This window comes from Mauremys reevesii, linkage group 5, assembly GCF_016161935.1.
Source record: "Mauremys reevesii isolate NIE-2019 linkage group 5, ASM1616193v1, whole genome shotgun sequence".
Lineage (NCBI taxonomy): Eukaryota > Metazoa > Chordata > Testudines > Geoemydidae > Mauremys > Mauremys reevesii.
The window spans coordinates 86,372,733-86,396,074 of NC_052627.1; the positions used below are offsets into that span (position 1 = coordinate 86,372,733).

Sequence of the window (23,342 nt, forward strand, 5' to 3'; positions counted from 1 at the left end):
CATATGCACGCAGAGGACCAGATCCTCAACTGGTGTCATTGGTATTGCTTCACTTAAATCTGAGCAATGGCCCTGTAGAAAGTTTTATATGAACCGCTACATCTGTTGTTATTTCAGGATATTTTCCAATTCTATTTTTGGCAAATACTTTCTCCACTCTATCCCACACCCCAATTTTCTAGTTAATAATATTTTGCAAAATAAATGCACTTATGTGACAGAAGGTTGGGCTTACCACCAAGTGGTTGTCATTGGTTCCTCAATTTCCCCCTCTCAGTCTCTGGTGGCTCCTGTTGGCAACTTCTCCAGTACTGGGACGGCCTGCCTTTTGGTGGGTGGTGACTCAGCCCTCCTGCTGGGTCACTGATTTAGCTTAACCCCCCTTTTGGGGCAACAGTGTCCAATGAATTGTAGAGATCCCTGCATCCTTCTGAAGGGAAGGGCCCTTAGTTTATCTCCAGGACCCTGTAGGTGGTTTGTCCTTGCCATGAGACTTTCAGCATCTCTATCTTCTCTTTACTCATTAGATTTATGTCCCTATATGGCAAGGGTGTTTGGCAGGGGAGCCTGGGCCCTCCCACTCCACTAGGCTCTGTCCAGGGCCCTATGAGAGTCACCCAATGTTAGGGACCAGGACATGATTCCAGGCTCCCTCCCTGGGCCACTTCCTACCATTCAGCCCCCTCCACAGACTCAAAGTCCAATTTAAGATACCAAAGGAGCTGTAAAATTTACACCTAGTAATCTGTGCTGTGTCTCCAGACATGAGATTATTTAAAGATAAATAATGAGAGATTCGAGAATGGAGAAAATACACTTCTGGGTACCGATACTTTCTTTTTAACAGTAGCTGATAAAAGTATAGCCTTCTAATGATCAGGGGATTACTGGGTCCCATAACACAATATCAGAGGAAACATGGAAAGGAACTTTAGTGAGACAACTGAGTCTATGGAAGTACCACTGAGCAAGGGGGCACGCTTCCATTCATAGATTTTTCCCTTATTAAATCAGAATGTTTTATAAGAAGCTTTTACCAGTAGACATCTTTGCCTAAGAAGATTTGGTAGCACTCATCCACTGCAGTGCTGCAGGTACTTTGCACGTTGCTTTCCACATTTCTGAGGAACTTGACCCTAAACTCAGCATAGCCAGCAGCAGGAGGATCACCCCATTGTTAGGGGATCTTTTGGTGTCCAGTATGGTAGTTCCTACATGGAAGCCCTTCCCTTCTGCTGACATAGTGGCTATGGGCAAAGGGATATGGCACAGGAGCCCTGTTGGGCCCTGGTTACCAAGTTACAGAAGGAAACTAGACTTGTGCACATGTGCAGGATCAGGGAATGGAAAGACAACAGTTACACCCTCTTCCTGAGCCTGTTGATATTTTAAAGAAGTGTGTTTGGAGTGACAAATCTTTTTAGATGCACTGCCTCATGGCTTGCTCTCTAGTTACTTGTAATACAGAGCCCCAATCCTGGCTTCCATTACATAATCAATTATAATGGCTTTAAGACTACTAAAAATACTGAAGCCCGATAATTCCACGAGAATACATGTGTGCAAAAAGCTTGACTGGGAGTTTCAAGTGTGTGTCTCTCAAGAAGATCAGATCTTAAATGCTTTAAAAAAGACTCCATAAGGTTTTTGAATGCATATGTCAAAAAATAATCCATTATATATGTATTAATACATGCATACACTCTGGTTCTCACAGTGTGTCTTGTCTTTCTGTGTTGGTCTTCTAGATTATAAAATCTTTAGGGAGTGTCATTTTAGCTAAACCTTGCAAGTTATTTTGCAATTACTAATTCTTGTCTAATAAATAATAGCAAAATGACATAGTTAATAGATTTCTGGGAAGAATCTAGAGAAATTAAGAGTACGGGGAAAAATGAGATAAAATATAACATAACTTTGAAAGTCATACGGGGAACCTAAGGTTGCATTGTCAACAGTATCCTCAAGGAGGTAGCGAGTGAGTGAGAAGGAGAGAGAGAGAGAGAGAGGGAAATCTCTTGCTTTAGAAATCTTTGCAAAACCAGACAGACAACTTTGTGTAGTGAACCTAGCACTGCAACTTATGACAGTTCATCATTTCAGGAATGTTAGCCTTTTTGAAACACACCACAATACTACTGTTTTCTTTGGATTAACAAAGACATTATTTGTCACCGAAGGCTTTAATCTCTTGTACACACTGTTCTTTGCAAAGCCGAGTTGTTTAAACTTTAACAAAAATAGGTTAGAATGGGTTCAACGAATCCAATTAATTCACTGTTTCATCAGCAACTTGAAAATTTAAAGGAGGCACAGAAATAACTACACTTTTCTTAGAACCTTGTTTTCCTATTTTTTTTTTCTCCAGGGTAAAACTGACTCTACTTTAATTAGGTAAATCTTCATTAACTTTTGACATTGAATAGTAAGTTCATATATCACAAATTTACCCACTACATTTTGAAATCCTTTTTCATTAAGAATATAATAATGTTCATATCTTCATTAGATCTATTTAGCTACACAGACTATAATGAACTCTAAAGTCCTTCATATCTAATTTAAGCAATTTTTTTCCTCATTGAATCATTAACCATTGTCTTTGGGGAGTTTGCTAAATACTCATTGAAAGTTAAGGCCTCTAAACACTTTAGTACTAGCTGTTTATATTGGCTGTGGTACTTCTACAATATTTTTCACTTAAATCAGACAGAAATGGATTAAGGAATGGGCACTATATATCCTCTCCTGAAGCCCCCTTTCCTGGAGTCCTGTGCTTACATCAGAATCTCAGTTTTCATTTTGAGGTGTGGGGGGAGAAGAAGCAACAAGCCTCTTCATGGCTGTGGAAAAAGCTTGAAAATATGACCCAAGTGTAACTGATGCACTAATGTCTACCTGTGTCTGCCAAGAGCCTGGAACAATAGCTCTGAGATGTGTAAACTGCACTGTGCATTTCAATGGGGTTTAACTTCATGCTCCACAGTTCTGTGTGGCAGGTTGAGCACCATGTGGTGGGCTCAGTCTATACACACTTACTTCTTAGTACTGGCCCCCACTCCCTGCTGCTATCTTGCCTAAGTAGAGATGGGGAGGGGAATCCCTGTGACCACCCTGCTGTTCCTGAAGGTAGAAAGATTGGGCTAGCACCACTACTCCAAGTAAAGGACATGGCAATAGTAAATGGACAGAGCTGTAGGGGTGGAGCCATGGAGAACCCATGTTGTGCTGTGCCTACAGCCCCAGATTCCCATAATCTGTCCTGAGACCAGAAGAAAAAAAATATTTTCTTCAAAAGATTCAAATGTGAATGTGGTCTGTGGAAATGGGACAGGAGTTAGTAGACAGAGAAATCATTACCTACAAAGAAGATACAAATTGATACAGCAAACACATTTCAAATTACTGATACTAATACTGTTTCTGTTACTAGTAAAGGAAGGATATACTATAATGGGATATAGTACCTTTCATAAGAAAAGAATTACCTATTTTATATTTTTAGATGATTCCTTTTTTCACCACACTGAATGTGGTAACACTACCAACAGGAATATCTCACTCAGACTGGGGGGGTTGGAGGGAGGTCATTTAAAAATGTTCTGAGGCTCTTTTAAATCTGATTCCCTCCACTACAATCTTCACATCAAAGGGGATAGGACCTCTGGGAATATATTTGTAAGCGTCCTTGGGAAAACAATTTATCATTGTTATTATTTTCTGTTATGGATATGGTAACACCAACATCTATAATATAGTTGAACCTCAGAGTTACAAACACCTCAGGAATGGAGGTTGTTCATAACTCTGAAATGTTTGTAACTTTGAACAAAATATTATGGTTGTTCTTTCAAAAGTTTACAACTGAACATTGACTAAATTCAGTTTTGAAACTTGACTACGCACAAGAAAAATGCTGTTTTCCCTTTAGTTTTTAGTCATGTATGTTTAACACAGTAGTGTACTGTATTTGCCCCGCCACCTTTTTTTTTTGTCTCTGTTGCTGTCTGATTGCACACTTCTGGTTCCAAATGAGATGTGTGGTCGACTGGTCAGTTCGTAACTCTGAGGTTCTAATATACAGTACTGTCCATTGCTGAGTTTGGGGGCAACCCAATTCCACAATCATGTACTGGTGTAGGCAATTTTTACAAACTGCATCCTTGAGAAAATGTTTCTATTTATTTGCTCAGGAATTGGACGATTTATCCTGAAGTTTCCTTACCGCGCCCCCCTCCCCCCAGCCCCGGAACCTTTCCCCCCTTATATGCCTACATAGGAGCTAAATGCAGCCACAGTCCTTGCCCTCAGTTCAGTACAAAGACTGTGTCAGGCTAGTAGTGCTAGCAACGCCGAGGAGAACAGGAGAAGTAGGTGGTGTGCATCCTTGACTACTCTGTATTGGCCAGTTGCAAAGAGAATATTACACTAACTTGTTAATAGAAAGTACAGCAGTCATGGTCTCCCTGTGTGCTGAGAAGTGCCATGGACTAATCCCTCCTGGAGCTCTAACTGAGGTCCTCATCTTCCTTCCACCTCCCCCAACATGAAGCAGTGCCATTAAGGAATAATCCAGCTAATAAACCAGGACTCAGATAGTTGGTGAGGTGCAAACAGATAGGGAATGTATTGAATATAAACAACTAAAAGAAAAGCCTCTGAGTGTTTATTATTCCTCAAGAACTTGATAAGACTTTGTTTCCAGGCTATATTAGAACCTATGCTTGACATTCACCATCTCCTCATTGGAGAAGTTATTCCAGTTTGGTGCTCAAGACCCTTGGGGAGCTACTAATTAATTGTCCACATGTACCTCTCTTAATTAATCACATCTGATGGTGCTTCTACCCAAAGGCAGCAGCTTCCAGCTAGTGGCTGTTTGTCAGCTCATCTGAGTGTGAGGAGGATTATTATTATTTATTTGCACTGGGGTAATGTCTGGAGAGTTTGGCCCAACTGTGCTAGGCCCTGTACAAACATAACTAAAAGAGGGTGTTCCAGCCCCAAAGAGACAAGGCTGTTGCTTCTCCTCAGGCAGAAAGCCATTTTTGATAGTGAAAAAAGAGTGCAAGTGTGGGGAGCGGGGGTGGGTAAAGCAGAAAAAACTAATAAGGGTAAAGCAGAAAAAAGGACACTGCAGCGATGTTAAAAAAAACAACAGAGAAGAGGAATAAGAGGTATGCATATTACATTCTTTCACCCATACTTATACTGGGAAAAATTCCCAGAGCAGAAGGGACTCTCCCCTCCTCCCCTCGCACTTCCCATCCCTTGTAGGTCAGAAGAAGGGAAAGAAATAGTGTTCACAAAGAAAGGTATTCTCACTATTCTCTTTTTTGCTTAGGAAAGCCTGAGAAAGCATTTTCTGATAGTAGAAATTACAAGCTTCCCTATTTATTTAGATTACAGGCACAGCTGGAAGCAACACAGATGGGCAATCTTTACTAACTCTTTCCATTATCTTTGTTTTCACTTCTTCCTAACTTTGTAAAACTTCTAACACTTTGGGCTAAAATTGTTTCACTGCCTCTAGCTCTAGCTGAAGTGCATTTGTTTGGGATGAGGGGAAGGGAATTTTTAGCGAAAAAGTGTTCAGCCATTTCTGAGAATGAGGATAGAGGAAAATAAGCAGATGTACCCGTGTTAAAAAACAAAACAAACAACCCCCCCCATTTCTTTGAAGAGTTCTAGCATCTAAAAGTTGTACAAGTAACTCAAAATATTTTGCTGTACTTATGAAAATACACTCAGATTTGTCTGAGTTATGAGTCTTCTGAAAATCACCATTTGCATATGCTCAGAGCTTTTTAGAGGTTTGCTGCTAACACCTCTGAGCTCCTGACAAGGGTAGGAATGATGCAACTGCCCCTGTAAAAACAGACTGAGCACTCCCCATCCTCTCTCTGGATTGTGGGAAGAGTTTCTCCTAGCAGGAGCGGCCCCAGGCCCCAGCATGCCAAGCGCGTGCTTGAGGCGGCATGCCGCGGGGGGCGCTCTGCCAGTCGCCGGGAGGGCGGCAGGAAGGGTGCCTTCAGCTGTATGTCTGTGGAAGGTCCGCTGGTCCCATGGCTTCGGTGGAGCCGCGAGACCAGCAGACCCTCCGCAGGCATGCCTGCAGGAGGTCCACCAGAGCCGCGGGACCGGCGACCGGCAGAGCGCCCCCCGCGGCATGCCGTCGTGCTTGGGACAGCAAAATGTCTAGAGCCACCCCTGCTCCTAGCAAGTTCCTCTCCTCTTTGGATGCTGCTGGTAAAAATTCCCCTTACTCTTTGAATCTACTTCAGATCACTGAGTGAAGAAGCGTTGAGCTGGTTGCCAAGAGGGGGCATTTGTTTTAGTTTCTTCCACTGACTGGTGGTGTTAATTCTGTGCCTTTCACAGCCTTATTATTAAGCAAAGCCTCATATCTCTATGTTAAAAGGCATGGAAGTATCATTCACTTTATCTTACAGATCAGGTAACTGAGATGGTGCTCAACGTCACTTCTGGCAGAGCAGAGAATACTAAGCAGGGGCCAGGTTCTGTGCTGTGCATCGTTCTCCTGCCCATGATGATGTTCGTTCCTGGGCCACTCCTGGAATACCATTGATGGTAAATAGAGCTTTGAGTGGGCATGGGTCTGCTAGCTTAGATCAGTTTGTAGGAATGGGGACATAGCTTCTCACATCAGCTACTGGTCTAAACATGCACACCAATGTGCCTTGTGGATCAGATGGCAGGATGTAGCTATGAATGTCCCACCTTTGAAAAAAATTATGTTCATGTTTTGTATCAAAAGACCTTTGCAAGTGAAATTCTGTGATTCAGTAAGCTCTGCTTTAAGGTTGTACTACATTCTACTAACTTCTAGCTGTATTGGATTTATTCTAGGGATGTTCTTCCTCTAATGCTCTGTAAATAAAAACTCAACCTTCCATTGGTGTAGAGCTGGTCTCAGCCTTATCCACGTGCATGTGCACACACAGCAGTCATGGTGCTTCCTAGACATCGGGGTGATCTTCCAGTTTTTTTACTCAAATACGCATTGTACAGTAGGAGCACGTTGCAGCTCAGAAGAAATTATGGATTGCCTTTTCCTTCAGTGAATACATCACTGAAATTAAATTTATCACTTAACAAGAATTATGAACAATGGTCAGCAGCTTCCTTCTGGCTCAGATTGTGATCCTAAAGTGATCCAAATTCACAGGCTACGCAGTCTGAGTGCCAAAAATATTCAGGCCTTGAGAAAACCACAGCAAAAAGATACCTGTCACAAGGGGCGGGAAAGAATTCTGCAAATAGGAGCATTCCTGGAAAAACAGGGCTCTCTGAATCACATGATTTGCAGAGCCTGACACTGCAGAGGAAACAGCTAGAGAAGAAAGACACAGCCACATCAGGGAACTAGGAGGATAAGAGATGGCAAAGAGATGAGACTCTGATGAGAGAGAGAGAGAAAAAATGTGAGCAACTGGGAAATAACAAAGCCTCTTGTTAGTGAGGCACCGTAGCTGGCTTGAGATAATTTTAATTTGATGCTGCCTCATGAAATATGCATAGAGAGCCAACCTTTTCTGATTTACTCCCTGTGCAATCATTGATTTCAGTGGAACTGTACTTGGATTAAGGCAGAGGGAAGCTTGGTCAAATATGGTTAAATAACATTTATTTTAAATGCTTCGTTATATACCTTAGTGTTCAGTGCTGCTTATGAAATGGGTGGCTAAATGTCTGGCCAAGATGCTTAGGCAGCATATTTTGTGTCAGGAACTGACTCTGTTATGTGTTTGTACTGTGAGTAGGACAATGTGGAGTCCTGATCAACAGTGGAGCCTCTAGGCTCTGCCAAAATACAAGCAATAGTGTGAGGAGGGCAGGGAGGAGGAGATAAAAAAGAATGCTTGATCATCAATTACCTATCACTGGGAATTCTGTAATGTATTCTATAATGACCTCATAGTCTTTTTTTAATTTTTATTAAAGATTAATTTGTCTTCAGTAGCTAAACAAAATCTGAAGTCTGATCAACATTGCAGAAGATTTATCTGACTCGCAAAAAATGGACAAAATAAAAGGAAGAAAGATGTTGAGCGTAATCAATAAGGACACTGAATTAATGTCTTGCCAATTGAGAAACTAAGACAAAGAAGGTTATAGCAATTAGTCCTTCTGTCTGTTAACCTAAATTCATCTGACTCAAAGTCAGAAGAGATGGATTTGATCAGCTGGTGATTTCAGGCAACAATAACAAACTTTCTATTTCTAACCCTCTATTTCTAATACTTCAACCATGTTTTTAAAAAGTTTTCTGGGATCTGGAGAGTGGAAAATAGTGTTAAATGATAATATATGTAAGCAATTTATCAGTTCAAAGCATAATTTTTTTCTATTGACAAGATTATTTTGAGGAATTCTGACTAAGGTAAAGTAACTTCAGCTGGGAAGCTATTTCCATGGGTAAAGTGAATCAGCCGCCCTGAAGGGAAACAATACCCACAGAGTCTTAACAATATTAGAGTAAATTAGGGGGACAATGTTTCTTTAATTAGAGGAAGTTAGTGAAAGAAAAAGGCTTGTATCACTGATCTTCTGTGTAGTCCTGTCTATAGTTCTAAGAGCACAGATTAATTCTACCATAAGTCAGTAACTGGCTGTCAACCCTTTCAACAGTTTCATGAAGGAATGTTCTGTGCCGTGTGTCACGGTTTCAGAGAGAACTGCTCCTGTATGCCCCCTTTGTGGTCCCTCAAGGGCACCCTCTTAGGGTTTCAGGTTCCCCACTGTCAACTATTGGGCGGAGACATGCATGTCTCTCACTACTGACTGGGGGTTTTAAAGGTGCACAGCTCACTGCCATACACTGTGATATCCTTTCTCTGTGAGATCAATGACTAGTGTGTGGCAACAGTCACAAGTTACCATGCAGATCTTCCAAAGCAAGGTACAGTTATTCTTGGAGCAAACGCATTATATAGAAAACACAAATCTCTGCCTCCCTCCTCCACAAAAAAAACCCCCAACAATAAATGACTCTATATGTATGTTAAAACTTACCAGAGGTCACACCAGCCCAGCACAGGGCTCTAGTAGGTGTCAGGCTTTAAAATCCCTCACCTGGATTTGCTCTCTTGATTATCAGTTAATGCAGGGGCGGCTCCAGGCTCCAGCACGCCAAGCGCGTCCTTGGGGCGGCATGCTGCGGGGGTGCTCTTCCGGTCGCCGGGAGGGCGGCAAGCGGCTCCAGTGGACCTCCCGCAGGTGTCCCTGCAGAGAGTCCACTGGTCCCGCGGCTTCGGTGGAGCATCCAAAGGCATGTCTGCAGGAGGTCCACCGGAGCCGCGGGACCGGCAACCGGCAGAGTGCCCCCCGCGGTGTTCCGCCGTGCTTGGGGCGGCAAACTGGCTAGAGCCGCCCCTGAGTTAATGTCACGTTTTACATCATGAAAAAGAACCACTTCGGGACAGTGCAACCATTTCTTTATCCAGTTTGGGCCTTTGATCTCTGGCCTCTTGTAACAAGTTAATAACCCTCTCCTCAGGGGAAAGCTTCAAAGTCTTGGTTCTTGCATATCCAAGGTTGAGGAATTTGCATTACTCATCCCCTAGTGATTCCAGATTCCACAGGAAACCCACCTCTGCAGTGAGCCAGGAACACACAAATACACATCACCAGTATTGATACAATGGGTTGTGAATATTCTTAAGCTCATACAGGCTGGACCATCTCAGTGTAATGGCTTGTTGAGGTTTTCATATTTTGAACATAAAATACACTGTGGTGGTCCCCAGAGATGCTGCATGTGGTTGTAATATCTGCCATACCTGGCTAGTTTGGGAAGATTCAATTTGGTCACTGGTGAAAGTTTGATAGCACCCAAGGTTCAGCCAACTAAGTGATGAATTTTATATTCCTCAGAGTGAAACAGAGGTACATGACCATTGATAAAGTTAATTAATTGGAATATAAGTAAATATTTGTGCATTCCTGGCTTATCTATTCAGGCCCTCTCCCTTCCACTACAGGATTGTTGCCATACATTTTCTGGTACTTTCCCCAATCTGCTTTAAGAGCTGAACATGCAACCTTTTTTTTTTGTCCTATACTGCTTCTTTATGTTTTAAAAAGACAGTTTTTGTATTTTTTGCTTGTTTTATTTTACATTGTTTTACATTAGAAATCTCCGGTCTTCACTTTCCTCCCTTTACAGGAGGACCCTGGCATGATCATTGAAGGACTTGAGCTGTGATCTCAGATGAAGTAGGAACCTCAGATAAAGTTCTATTTCCTCAAAATTGAGAAGTTAGGGAGAGCTAGATTTCAGGTTTAAAACCTTGTTTGGCTTCACCGTTTCTGTTCACCAAAGATCTTGCCAAAGTCCTTCAGAAAAGAGGAGAAAATTAAGACCTGAGAGTTCCAATGTAACAATCAAGCACAATGACTTTTTTTAAAGCTGCTACAGGCTTCACCTATCTTCAGAAGCAGTAGGCAGCATTCTGGGGGCTTTTTCCTTTGTGATTCACCTTTAAGTGTTTCCAACTGATAGGGCTTCTGTCACTTCTCTTGGATAACTGGCATGAGGAATAGTCTTTCACCTTTCCCCCTTAAGGAGCTCTTTCTAATATTTGTCCTCAATTTGTTCATTCTTAATTGCATTCCATTATTTCTAATTATTATATACACCCCGTGTATTACTATATATAAATTCTTGGTGGCTTTAGCCTCCATATATTATTAGACTGTTACCATGTCTCCTCCTCTTCTTGTAATACCTTAGCCAAAACTACCCATCTGATTCTTTTAATCATTTTTCATAACCAAGTTCCTCTAGCACCCTGATCATTTTTGTTGCTTTTCTCTGCACTCCATCCAATTCATCGGAAACCCTAGTAATATGATAACTGAATGAAATATTCCATATATAGTTTAACAAGAGCCATATATAATAGAAATATCATTATCAAGGAGCTGACTGTTGATTTACTGTATTAAGGAGTGCTGAGAGGAGCCAAAGCCTGTGAATATCAAAATGGGATGACATATGCATATAATGTATGTCACATTAATGTGTATCTAAGCACATAAGAAGAGAGAAAGTATAACCTAAATCTATAAGTCACTGACTCCTGAGAGCATTTATAGAGATTTCATCCAAAAAATAACTTAGAATCATAGAATATCAGGGTGGGAAGGGACCTCAGGTGGTCATCTAGTCCAACCCCCTGCTCAAAGCAGGACCAATTCCCAACTAAATCATCCCAGCCAGGGCTTTGTCAAGCCTGACCTTAAAAATCTCTAAGGAAGGAGATTCCACCACCTCCTTAGGTAACCCATTCCAGTGCTTCACCACCCTCCTAGTGAAAAAGTTTTTCCTAATATCGAAACTAAACATCCCCCACTTCAACACGAGACCATTACTCCTTGTTCTGTCATTTGCTACCACTGAGAACAGTCTAGATCCATCCTCTTTGGAACCCCCTTTCAGGTAGTTGAGAGCAGCTATCAAATCCTCCCTCACTCTTCTCTTCTGCAGACTAAACAATCCCAGTTCCCTCAGCCTCTCCTCATAAGTCATGTGCTCCAGCCCCCTAATGATTTTTGTTGCCCTCCACTGGACTCTTTCCAATTTTTCCACATCCTTCTTGTAGTGTGGGGCCCAAAACTGGACACAGTACTCTAGATGAGGCCTCACCAATGCCAAATAGAGGGGAATGATCATCTCCCTCATTCTGCTGGCAATGCCCCTGCTTACACAGCCCAAAATGCCGTTAGCTTTCTTGGCAACAAGGACACACTGTTGACTCATATACAGCTTCTTGTCCACTGTAACCCCTAGGTGCTTTTCTGCAGAACTACTTCCTAGCCATTCGGTCTCTAGTCTGTAACAGTGAATGGGATTCTTCTGTCCTAAGTGCAGGACTCTGCACTTATCCCTGTTGAACCTCATCAGATTTCTTTTAGCCCAATCCTCTAATTTGTCTAGGTCCCTCTGTATCCTATCCCTACCCTCCAGCATATCTACCACTCCTCCCAGTTTAGTGTCATCTGCAAACTTGCTGATAGTGCAGTCCATGCCATCCTCCAGATCATTAATGAAGATATTGAACAAAACCAGCCCTTGACCGACCCTTCGGGCATTCCGCTTGAAACCAGCTCTCAACTAGACATGGAGCCATTGATCACTACCCATTGAGCCCGACAATCTAGCCAGCTTTCTATCCACCTTATAGTCCATTCATCCAGCCCATGCTTCTTTAACTTGCTTGTAAGAATACTGTGGGAGACCGTAACAAATGCTTTGTTAAAGTCAAGGGATAACACATTCACTGCTTTCCCCTCATCCACAGACCCAGTTATCTCCTCATAGAAGGCAATTAGGTTAGTCAGGCATGACTTGCCCTTGGTGAATCCATGCTGACTATTCCTGATCACTTTCCTCTAAGTGCTTCAAAATTGATTTCTTGAGGACCTGCTCCATGATTTTTCCAGGGACTGAGGTGAAGCTGACTGGGCTGTAGTTCCCTGGATCCTCCTCCTTCCCTTTTTAAAAGATGGGCACTACATTAGCTTTTTTCCAGTCATCCAGGACCTCTCCCGATCGCCCTGAGCTTTCAAAGATAATGGCCAATATCACCTCCTCCCCATGCTGTGCTGCCCAGTGCAGCAGTCTGGGAACTGACCTTGTTTGTGAAGACAGAGGCAAAAAAGCATTGAGTACATTAGCTTTTTCCACATCCTCTGTCACTAGGTTGCCTCCCTCAGTCAGTAAGGGGCCCATACTTTCCTTGACTTTCTTCTTGTTGCTAACATACCCGAAGAAACCCTTCTTGTTACTCTTAACATCTCTTGCTAGCCGCAACTCCAAGTGTGATTTGGCCTTCCTGATTTTTCACTCTGGTCATTTGTCCAATCTTCCACTTCTTGTAAGCTTCTTTTTTGCATTTAAGATCAGCAAGGATTTGACTGTTAAGCCAAGCTGGTCGCCTGCCATATTTACTATTCTTTCTACACATCGGGATGTTGTTTTTCCTGCAACCTCAAAAAGGATTCTTTAAAATACAGCCAGCTCTCCTGGACTCCTTTCCCCCTCATGTTATTCTCCCAAGGGATCCTGCCCATCATCCCCTTGGTCTGGTGGTCTATAGCAGACTCCCACCATGACATCACTCTTGTTGCTCACACTTCTAAACTTAATCCAGAGACTCTCAGGTTTTTCTGCAGTTTCATACTGGAGCTCTGAGCAATCGTACTCCTCTCTTACATACAATGCAACTCCCCCACCTTTTCTGCCCTGCCTGTTCTTCCTGAACAGTTTATATCCATCCCTGACAGTACTCCAGTCATGTGAGTTATCCCACCAAGTCTCTGTTATTCCAATCACATCATAGTTCCTTGACTGTGCCAGGACTTCCAGTTCTCCCTGCTTGTTTCCCAGGCTTCTTGCATTTGTGTATAGGCACTTAAGATAACTTGCTGATCGTCCTGCTTTCTCAGTCTGAGACAGGAGTCCTCCCCTCTTGCGCTCTCCTGCTCGTGCTTCCTCCCAGTATCCCAGGATCTTCAGGATCTCTGATCTTTGTATGGCAACATCAATGTTTCTCATGGAAAATAACCAAATGACTTCTAAACAGAAGTAAATGAAAGGGTTTTTTTATTGTAAAATTATGACCAAAAAGAAACATTTTGCTTTTTCTTTTGTCAGTATATAGTAAGTGTTTTAGGGCAAGCTTGTGGCATGCTTACTCTTCCATCGTGGTGAAGGTTAAGCATTAGCAGAGCTGTAAGAACAGATCAATTCAATTTGCAAGCACCGGTATAGAACAGTAGTCAGGTAAATGTCAATGAATATCTATTCATGTGAAAGTAAACGTTAATATTCAGATGTTTTAGCTGAATGCTAAATATTATGATTAATCTGTTATATTGAGATAGGGACACCTGATGCCAAAGGGAAAATGTAACTTCAAAACCAACTATTTCTTTGGTGAAAACCATCCCTGATGTAATACCATAGATGTCAATCAGTTAAACTATTTAACTGATTATTTTAAAATAGTGCTAACCAAATTTACTCTATGATCTGCAGGTGGTTCCTGGAAACAGGAAGACACACAGGTTTGTGCTGGTTATGATGGTATAAGCGAGCCACAACCATACCTCCAACAGGCAGCTTAATGTAAAGAAGAAAAAACAGGCTGTGCTGGCTTGAAAGTGGGTATGGCCTGGGCATCCCTTTGCTGTCTATGAAGTTCTTTGTGGAAACTAAAGCTGCCCTCCATCTAATGTAAATTCCTACCCTCCCTTACTCCTCCACCTCAAAGTGCAAGAGACTAGTTTGGTGAAGAGAGATGGAATTTGCACCACAATATGGAAGTAGCAGCAAAGAATCCTGTGGCACCTTATAGACTAACAGACGTTTTGCAGCATGAGCTTTCGTGGGTGAATACCCACTTCTTCGGATGCAAGACCACCGTATTCACCCACGAAAGCTCATGCTGCAAAACGTCTGTTAGTCTATAAGGTGCCACAGGATTCTTTGCTGCTTCTACAGAACCAGACTAACACGGCTACCCCTCTGATACTTGACACCAATATGGAAGTAGCGATGAATGGGATCCTATATTTTCTTAGGGCTAAATTCTGTTTCCCTTTTCCTCCTTATGCAGGTAAAACTCCTCCTGGTGTCACTGAGAACTTTGCCTGCGTAAGGACTGCAGGACTTGGCCCGTTATAATTAGGGGATTTATTTCAATAGTGAATTTATATTAAATTACAGTGGAGGCAAAGCTTAGCTGTGATCAGCGTATGAAGCTCCTGATTTAGCTTTTAAATTTGATTTGGGCTACTGGTGATATACAGCTATGATATGTCTTCCTTTTTATTTTTAACAATAGTTTGAGTGTTCCAAAAGCACTCTGCTTGGTTTCCCAAAGGAAATTGCAGGTGCTAGATACTATAGTGAATAGCTCAGTGTAAATACTGTATTGAAAGCTTATCAAAGCACCTACTACAATTGTTCACACAGTCACTGAGTATGTGCATGCTGAGGAAAATTGTCTTCTGAAACCCAAATTGAGAGCTGATCATCTGCAATTTCAGGGATCGTAAAATGGTATGATATTGCTTCTTGGTATTATAGGTATAGGTTACACATGAAAGCCCAGCTCAGATGCTGTATCTCAAATTGAAATCCTATATTCCCTTTATTTCCAAACCTTCTCTCTCATCAGTTACCTCCTCCTCCCACAAAGTCAAATAGGAAAAAGCTCACAAATAAATCTGCTGGTATTTTGCTACCCAATAACTGTAAAATTATAAAAAGTAAATTTCTAAAAGTATATTGTTTCAAAAATGGAAAAGAATAGCTCAGTGATGTAAATTCTATACATTTCATAAAGAAACAAACAAAAAAATCATTGTAGAATAGGCCACTTAAAGATTTTATATTTTTAGAAGAAATATTCCACTTTAAAGAATATCATAGATAACTTTCTATTCAGCTGGCCCAAACTACTCATCTTAGCCATGTGAGTAGTGCCATTGATTGATGTCTGGTTACACTGGTCTACAATTTTTGAGAAGTCGTCTGCTTCAGAGATAAAATGTGCTATTTATTATGTATTTTGATGTGCTGAATTCAAATATGACAATTAAAACAACTGATTGGTTACTGTTTCTAAGTTATGTAAGTTTTTACATTTTATGTCTATGTATACTGTGTAGATAGTAGAGTTTTAATCATAAATTGTAAACCTAGGTCTTTTCATGTGTTTATGGTTGCTTTACATGATAATATTTCACCTGTCCTGTTTATGTAACACTTTAAAAATCAGCAAAAGGGTTATCTAACTAAAATTTATTATGAAACAAAAGGCAAAAAACTATTATGTACATAGTTTAGTCCTATTCAGTGTCTACTCGGCGCTTCTTGGCTTGTCTCTTGTATTCATTAAATGGAGCATCTCTTGTCACTGTCCAGCAATAGTCTGCAAGCATTGATGGGCTCCATTTGCCCTGATAGCGTTTCTCCATTGTTGCAATGTCCTGGTGAAATCGCTCGCCGTGCTCGTCGCTCACTGCTCCGCAGTTCGGTGGAAAAAAATCTAGATGAGGGTGCAAAAAACGTATCTTTAGTGACATGTTGCAACCAAGGCTTTTGTATGCCTTGAGGAGGTTTTCCACCAACAACCTGTAGTTGTCTGCCTTGTTGTTTCCGAGAAAATTTATTGCCACTAACTGGAAGGCTTTCCATGCCGTCTTTTCCTTGCCATGCAGTGCATGGTCAAATGCATCATCTCGAAGAAGTTCATGAATCTGAGGACCAACAAAGACACCTTCCTTTATCTTAGCTTCACTTAACCTTGGAAATTTTCCACTGAGGTACTTGAAAGCTGCTTGTGTTTTGTCAATGGCCTTGACAAAGTTCTTCATCAGACCCAGTTTGATGTGTAAGGGTGGTAACAAAATCTTCCTTGATTCAACAAGTGGTGGATGCTGAACACTTTTCCTCCCAGGCTCCAATGATTGTCGGAGTGGCCAATCTTTCTTGATGTAGTGGGAATCTCTTGCACGACTATCCCATTCGCAGAGAAAACAGCAGTACTTTGTGTATCCAGTCTGCAGACCAAGCAAGAGAGCAACAACCTTCAAATCACCACAAAGCTGCCACTGATGTTGGTCATAGTTTATGCACCTCAAAAGTTGTTTCATGTTGTCATAGGTTTCCTTCATATGGACTGCATGACCAACTGGAATTGATGGCAAAACATTGCCATTATGCAGTACAACAGCTTTAAGACTCGTCTTCGATGAATCAATGAACAGTCTCCACTCATCTGGATCGTGAACGATGTTGAAGGCTGCCATCACACCATCGATGTTGTTGCAGGCTACAAGATCACCTTCCATGAAGAAGAATGGGACAAGATCCTTTGGACAGTCACGGAACATGGAAACCCTAACATCACCTGCCAGGAGATTCCACTGCTGTAGTCTGGAGCCCAACAGCTCTGCCTTACTCTTGGGTAGTTCCAAATCCCTGACAAGGTCATTTAGTTCACCTTGTGTTATGAGGTGTGGTTCAGAGGAGGAGGATGGGAGAAAATGTGGGTCCTGTGTCATTGATGGTTCAGGACCAGAAGTTTCATCCTCTTCCTCTTCCTTGTCTGACTCAAGTGAGAATGATTCTGGTGCATCAGGAACCGGCAGTCCTTCTCCGTGGGGTACTGGGCATATAGCTGATGGAATATTTGGATAATGCACAGTCCACTTTTTCTTCTTTGAAACACCTTTCCCAACTGGAGGCACCATGCAGAAGTAACAATTGCTGTTATGATCTGTTGGCTCTCTCCAAATCATTGGCACTGCAAAAGGCATAGATTTCCTTTTCCTGTTCAACCACTGGCGAAGATTTGTTGCACAAGTGTTGCAGCATATGTGTGGGGCCCACCTCTTGTCCTGATCTCCAATTTTGCAGCCAAAATAAAGGTGATAGGCTTTCTTAACCATAGTGGTTATACTGTGCTTTTGTGATGCAAAAGTCACTTCACCACAAACATAGCAGAAGTTATCTGCACTGTTCACACAAGTACGAGGCATCTCTGCTCACTTTGGCTAAACAGAAATGTGTCCCTTTGCAAAATCAAACACTGACAAATAAGAGAGCACGACACTGTATGATTTCTAGAGCTGATATAGGGCAATTTGTTCAGCAGAGTGATGTAAGCTTCATTATGATTGCATCATCCATGACTTCTAGGAATAACATGATGCAATTCATATAATGTATGACGCAATACCAGCTTTAGATTGCATCATTCATTGTTTTGCCTAAAAAGCAAGTACTGTCCAAACCCAGTCATAGATTTATTCATAGATCCAGTCAAAGATGTATTTTAGTCATTTCTGGTTTAAATTGAGATCCTTTCCCTTTATAACTCACTTATCAAGGGTCGTATATACTGACCCAATAGCATATATTGAAAACTAGAGCCAATCAACAATTTTAAGCATCATTTTCGTTCTCAGTGACCCAGAATTAGTAAAGTTTGACTACATTTATTTCAGAAGCATTTTGGCTGTAGAGCAGTGTTACTTGTATGAGCAATATTTGGCACGTTTTGGTTCTTACCAAACTGTTAAAATTGCTGTTTCATTGATTTATTTCATTTATTATTCTCCATGATATGACACTTTATATTGAGTCAATGAAGAGCTTATATTTACCTTAAACCTTTCTTGTCTTAGCATTTTAAATGTTTGTTCCTCTAATCAGCCTTAGCAATCAATTTTTTAAATTCTGTCTCTGAAAGAAGAAACCTGTGTGATTTCCATACATAAACTCCTTCCATACATAAGTTCCTTCCGTAACTTCCCTGGGTCAGTATCATTAGGGTGCTTTAGTAATCTCCAAAATGCACTGTACTCTGCTGCCACAGTCTGCAATGTTGTTCAAAGGTAGGGGGGTGTGTGTGTTTTATTTCACAGTTTTATCTTTTTCTTTGATCTTTGCATAATATAAAATCTGCATATCTTTTTTTAAGTATCATTCTCTCATCAGATGCAAAGTCATCTCTTTCAACAGCTTCTGTATTCAAACAGTTGAGTAGCTGTGCCATTATCAAGTTGCCCATGAATGTTTAGGACAACCATAACAAGTGTTTTGAATTTTTTCTGTCTCTTATTAAATCCCTAAGCTACTGTATTATCACAGTGCCAACGGACACAGACATATTAGCATTGTCCACTTTATCTGTGCCTGGGCTCTTGTATTTCTGTACTATTTTAATTCACTCCCTCTCTCCCCCCCTCCAAAAAAAAAGATTAATGTGTGTATAAATATACCCTTTTATATATAAACACACAAATATGTTTATATTGAATGTGAAAACTCAGGAGACAGGAGATGAAAATAGTGAGGTTAACTCAGCTATGATACCTACCTTGTATGTATTTATAGTGTGCATTTAACAACAAATATTTACAGTAGTACTCACATAAAAAAACAACATGAGATAGCAATATATGTACTATATCACCAGCTTAATATTACTATCAAATCCCTATGTTTTACATTTTTATTTCCTGACCTTAGAGTGCTGGGAGGCGGGGGGCAGACTCTGATTCCCTTATTCTTTGTGAATAGAAACTATGTAACAAGTAGTCCCCTTTAAGCCAATGGACGGACTTATGTAATAAGGTAATATTCGGTGTAAGAAGGTCAAAAACACGTTTTAGTTTCAGTTATGTCAGCATTAATTTCTGCATCCATGAGGCACCCTGGCAGCTCAAGTGGGAGTCCCATGATGCTCTGCAGCATCTCAGTACAGGGATGGACCACAAGATATCATGGGAAATGTAGTCCAGCCCAGAAGCAGGGCTTGTAGCAGACAATAGGGCTACTAGGGACTTGTAACTACAACTCCAATGAGGCACCATGCTTGCTCAGGTAGATGTAACAGTAACCTGACCCAAAACCAAATGTTTTGACATTATTTAATCAACATTTTTTAGAACTTATCAAAACTTTTAATGGATTGAAATTTTGACCTTTTTGTCTAAAAATGTGACAAAAATAAAAGTCAAAATATCAGAATTACCCATGATGTGAAAATTCTGTTTTCCAGTCAGTTCTTCACTCTAAATGATAATAAAGTGATCATCCTGTGGCTCAAAATTTGCAACCTTAATGCTACATTAACATAAGATTTTTGAGTGCTAATTTTCTATTCTCCCTTCCTCTCCTCTGCAAAGCTTAGCACATCTTTCTGTCTGTCTGGTCAGCACTGAGCACAGTGTAAATGTTTTAATATATTTTTATTTAGTTGAAGATCAAGTGAAGATGGTGATCAAACATCCTAGTCCAGTCCATCAAAAGAAGGAAAATGAATGTTCTCCTTTTGATTTATAGATGCAAGGTCTGTATTATTCCTTATTTTTGTCATGGAATAGCTCATATATAGAAGGACCTACTTTTTCCACAGAGCAAATGGAAATCAATAGGCCAAATTAATCCCTGAAGCAATTCCTTTCATTTCAGTGCGGTTAAGAGGGATGAATTTGGCCCAATGAACTGGCCATGTGCAGAGATTTTCAGTGCATAACTGACTGTTCTGCCCCCTCACTCTTTCTAATCTTTTGCTTTTTAATGGATTCCTGATTTTAGTATTCAAATATTGGATGTGTGGATTTCACTATCCCATTGGAGTTGCTTCACTTTAGCAGCAGAAATAATTTTTCTGCCTACAAGCAGGGGAGGAAAGATTCAGAAAAGTGTATTCTGTATTTTTTTCTTCCTTTTCTAATTGCTTCTTGATAACAAATCTTCAGTGATTATTCTGTTTTCATGGATTTGGTTCCTGAGCCTGAACAAGAAACCTAATGACTTTAGCTCTGGCTAATGCTCTTTAAAATGAATCTAAAACTTTGTTCCTTTGCGTCTGCCTCTATTGCTAACTTCAGTGGCACAATGGATTCAAGGAGATAATGATTTGTGTTAGTTGATACTCATATGTCCCACAATTCTGAGGAAAAGCATTGGAATATGAGTCATACTTGTGTGATGTCAATGCAGCAGACAATCTGTCTAAAAAAACATGCAGACTATCTTTCAAGAAAAGATCATTGCATTTTTTTTCCTTCAGACTCAATTAGACATTTATGGATAAGGCAGAACATTTATTCCTATGTTATATGGGGAACCTGTGACTTAGACTCTCACAAAGCATTAACACTAATTTCCCTTGATGAAGAATCAGTTGTGTCAAGTGACTGAAAAAGTAATTAAACATGTTCAACCCATAGCTAACTCTTCCCTTTGCCAGCAAACTAAATAGCTATCCAGTTGTAAGGACCACAACAATAACTAGATTTTATGAATAATGGGAAACTAGGACCACATAATTTGTCCCAATAGACGAGGCATGTTATTGACTTCCATATGACCAAACTGGGTATAATGATTCAAATTTACAGCTTTGCTAGTACTTGTGTCCTGTTGAATAATGATTAAAGCATAAATATAGAACTCTGTGCTGCAAGATGACACTGTCTCCACCTAACTAGATTGTCTGCAAAAAATGATGAATGAAAGAAATCCAGTGAGTGAAATGAAATATTGATATGGAAAAACTAAAGACCTAGTTTTACAAAATGAATGACAATTTAAAAAAAATGTAATTGACTACAGATTTGTCTGCTGTGAGAAGGAAAGCTGCATATCAAGATCTTTAGAAGGATGCTTGATAAGATGACTATAAAGCCCTCATTCCTCTAGTTGTATATATTGGGCTAAAACATCTCAGAGTACATAGTCTCTAAGTTTAATCACCAATCCAGGCCTCTAACTTTCTTTAAAAATGTCTTAATTACTGTCTTTCAAAGGTGTTGCTCCATTGAGAGCCATCAGAGCCACTCACTAGAAAATCTATGGTACATATATTCCTTCCCTAGTGTCCCTAGGGAATGTAGCACAGATAGGAATAAACTTAGCAAGCTCCAATACTGGTGAAATGTTGAGCAACACAGAAGTACCAGAGAGCAGTGGTTCCCACAGTTTTCAGAAGTACCATCCCCAATTTCAAAATAGAGCTATTGTGTGACTCATTGATATGAATAAACAAACAATAGTCATGATGTGTGTATAGCTAAATAAATAAAGGTAATGTCTGAAAGTTTTGTCCATATCATCCTTTCTTCTGCTTATCTTGTTACCTGAAACTGGAACACACATCAATTTATTTCTAGTAGAAACATTTCCTTTAAAAAGTCCATAGCAGCCAGTAGCACCATTTCCCCTCTAATAGCATAAGGCATTTTCCATTTCTGTTTAATGCTAAATAACAGTGTGTTGGTTTCCAAAAAACAGAAATGGATTAAGTAAGAATTTGGATCTGCTTCTCCTAGGGAAATGTTCACTTGGTTTGTGTTCAGCAGGTTTACTTCCTTAGGACCAAGCTGTGCTTGAAGTCCATGACACTAACACCATGCCTGACTTTAATAGTAAGTATGTGCTGTATTAGGGCCACAGTGCACCATGAGTGTAGATGTGACTATGCACGGGGCTAAATAAGGCAAATAAGTAAGAGTCCCTGCCCCAAGAGAAGCTATAGTGTAAAGGTATGAGTGGATATAATTCAGCATAACAGGGAGTTTATGGTTTTTATAGCTGGTTTACTTCATGAAGATGATGGGATTCCAGAGGTTTTTGAAGGAAGTGAGGGAGGGCACGTGGCACATATTAAGGAGCTTTGGGCAGCAGATAGAAGCTTGGGCAGAGCAGAATGATGTGTAGGAGATGAGAGCAGAGATGTAGGCAGGAGCAGAACTGTTCAGTGCCTTCAATACGAGGACATGAAGCTTAACTTTGATGCAGAAAAGTGAAAGTGAGTGAAAACTTCAAAAGAAGGCAATATGGTCAGAGAGGCAAAGAATTATATACATTTCTTCCCCTTTCCCCTCTTACCCACACCTCTTGAATTTCAGCCTGTGTTCAGCACAGAGAATCTTTGCTAGTTAATAAAAATAGTGCTGTCAGTCAATTTATCTGACAGTTGCCATCCTGACTTATAGAAACCTTAAATCTTTGCTGTTTCTGTACCATATATATTAGCCCCAGTAAAGGGTATAGGATTTCTTAACTCAAAGTCTCAGAGTACAGCAGAGTTAAGAAAGCTCTTGACATTCCTGCAGGCTGTGTCGCCAACGCTACCTAGAGCACAGACACAAGACTAAATACAGTGGTGAAGGTAACGATACAGGGAGTTTTAAAAAATGAAAATCTTCATTGCCTTGGGGGAGACACAATCAACAGTTTCTCTTATTTTTTATCTCTGTAAAAACAGAGCAGAATTTCCAAGCTGTGTTGTCATCACTCTTTCTGTCCTGATTCTCAGATGACTGTCCCTCTCTTTGTTTATTTACTTGGGACCAGACTGTGTCTTCCCCTTTTGTGTGTTCACATGGCCTTCGGAGCTCAAGTTATAGTAAACAGAATTCTATCTGTGGGCAAGCAGCCATTGCTGTTAGAGAAGTTCTGGGAGTCATTCTGCATCTCTCCTTACTAAGGGCTGCACCCAAATGGCATAATCTAGCTGTTAAATATTTGCATTTATATAACTGAAGGCTCCAGGCATGTTTGCCACATATCACAAATGCGGTTGTTCCAGAAGAAGCAAAGTAAACCCAGGTCCCCTAACCAGGAAACAAAACATACCGAACCACAATATCAGATTTCAGAGCACCACTTTCAGTCCCCATTTTCCACCCAAAAAATTCAGAAAGGCATTTGCTTTGCTGTGTGCCCTAAGGGTTAATATATGGGGGCTATTTTAGACCAATGTAGAGAATGATTTCCATAGTTTGGA

At 40.7% G+C, this 23,342-nt stretch overlaps 1 long non-coding RNA gene across 1 annotated transcript in view; it reads left to right on the forward strand.

Moving 5' to 3' along the window:
• Positions 1-7,398: 7,398 nt before the first annotated feature.
• LOC120406945 overlaps positions 7,399-23,342 on the forward strand; it is a 43,937-nt gene continuing 27,993 nt past the window's right edge. The window contains exons 1-2 of the long non-coding RNA XR_005599678.1: positions 7,399-7,445; positions 19,803-19,895. This is a non-coding gene — a long non-coding RNA (uncharacterized LOC120406945). The remainder of the gene's footprint in view (positions 7,446-19,802; positions 19,896-23,342) is intronic.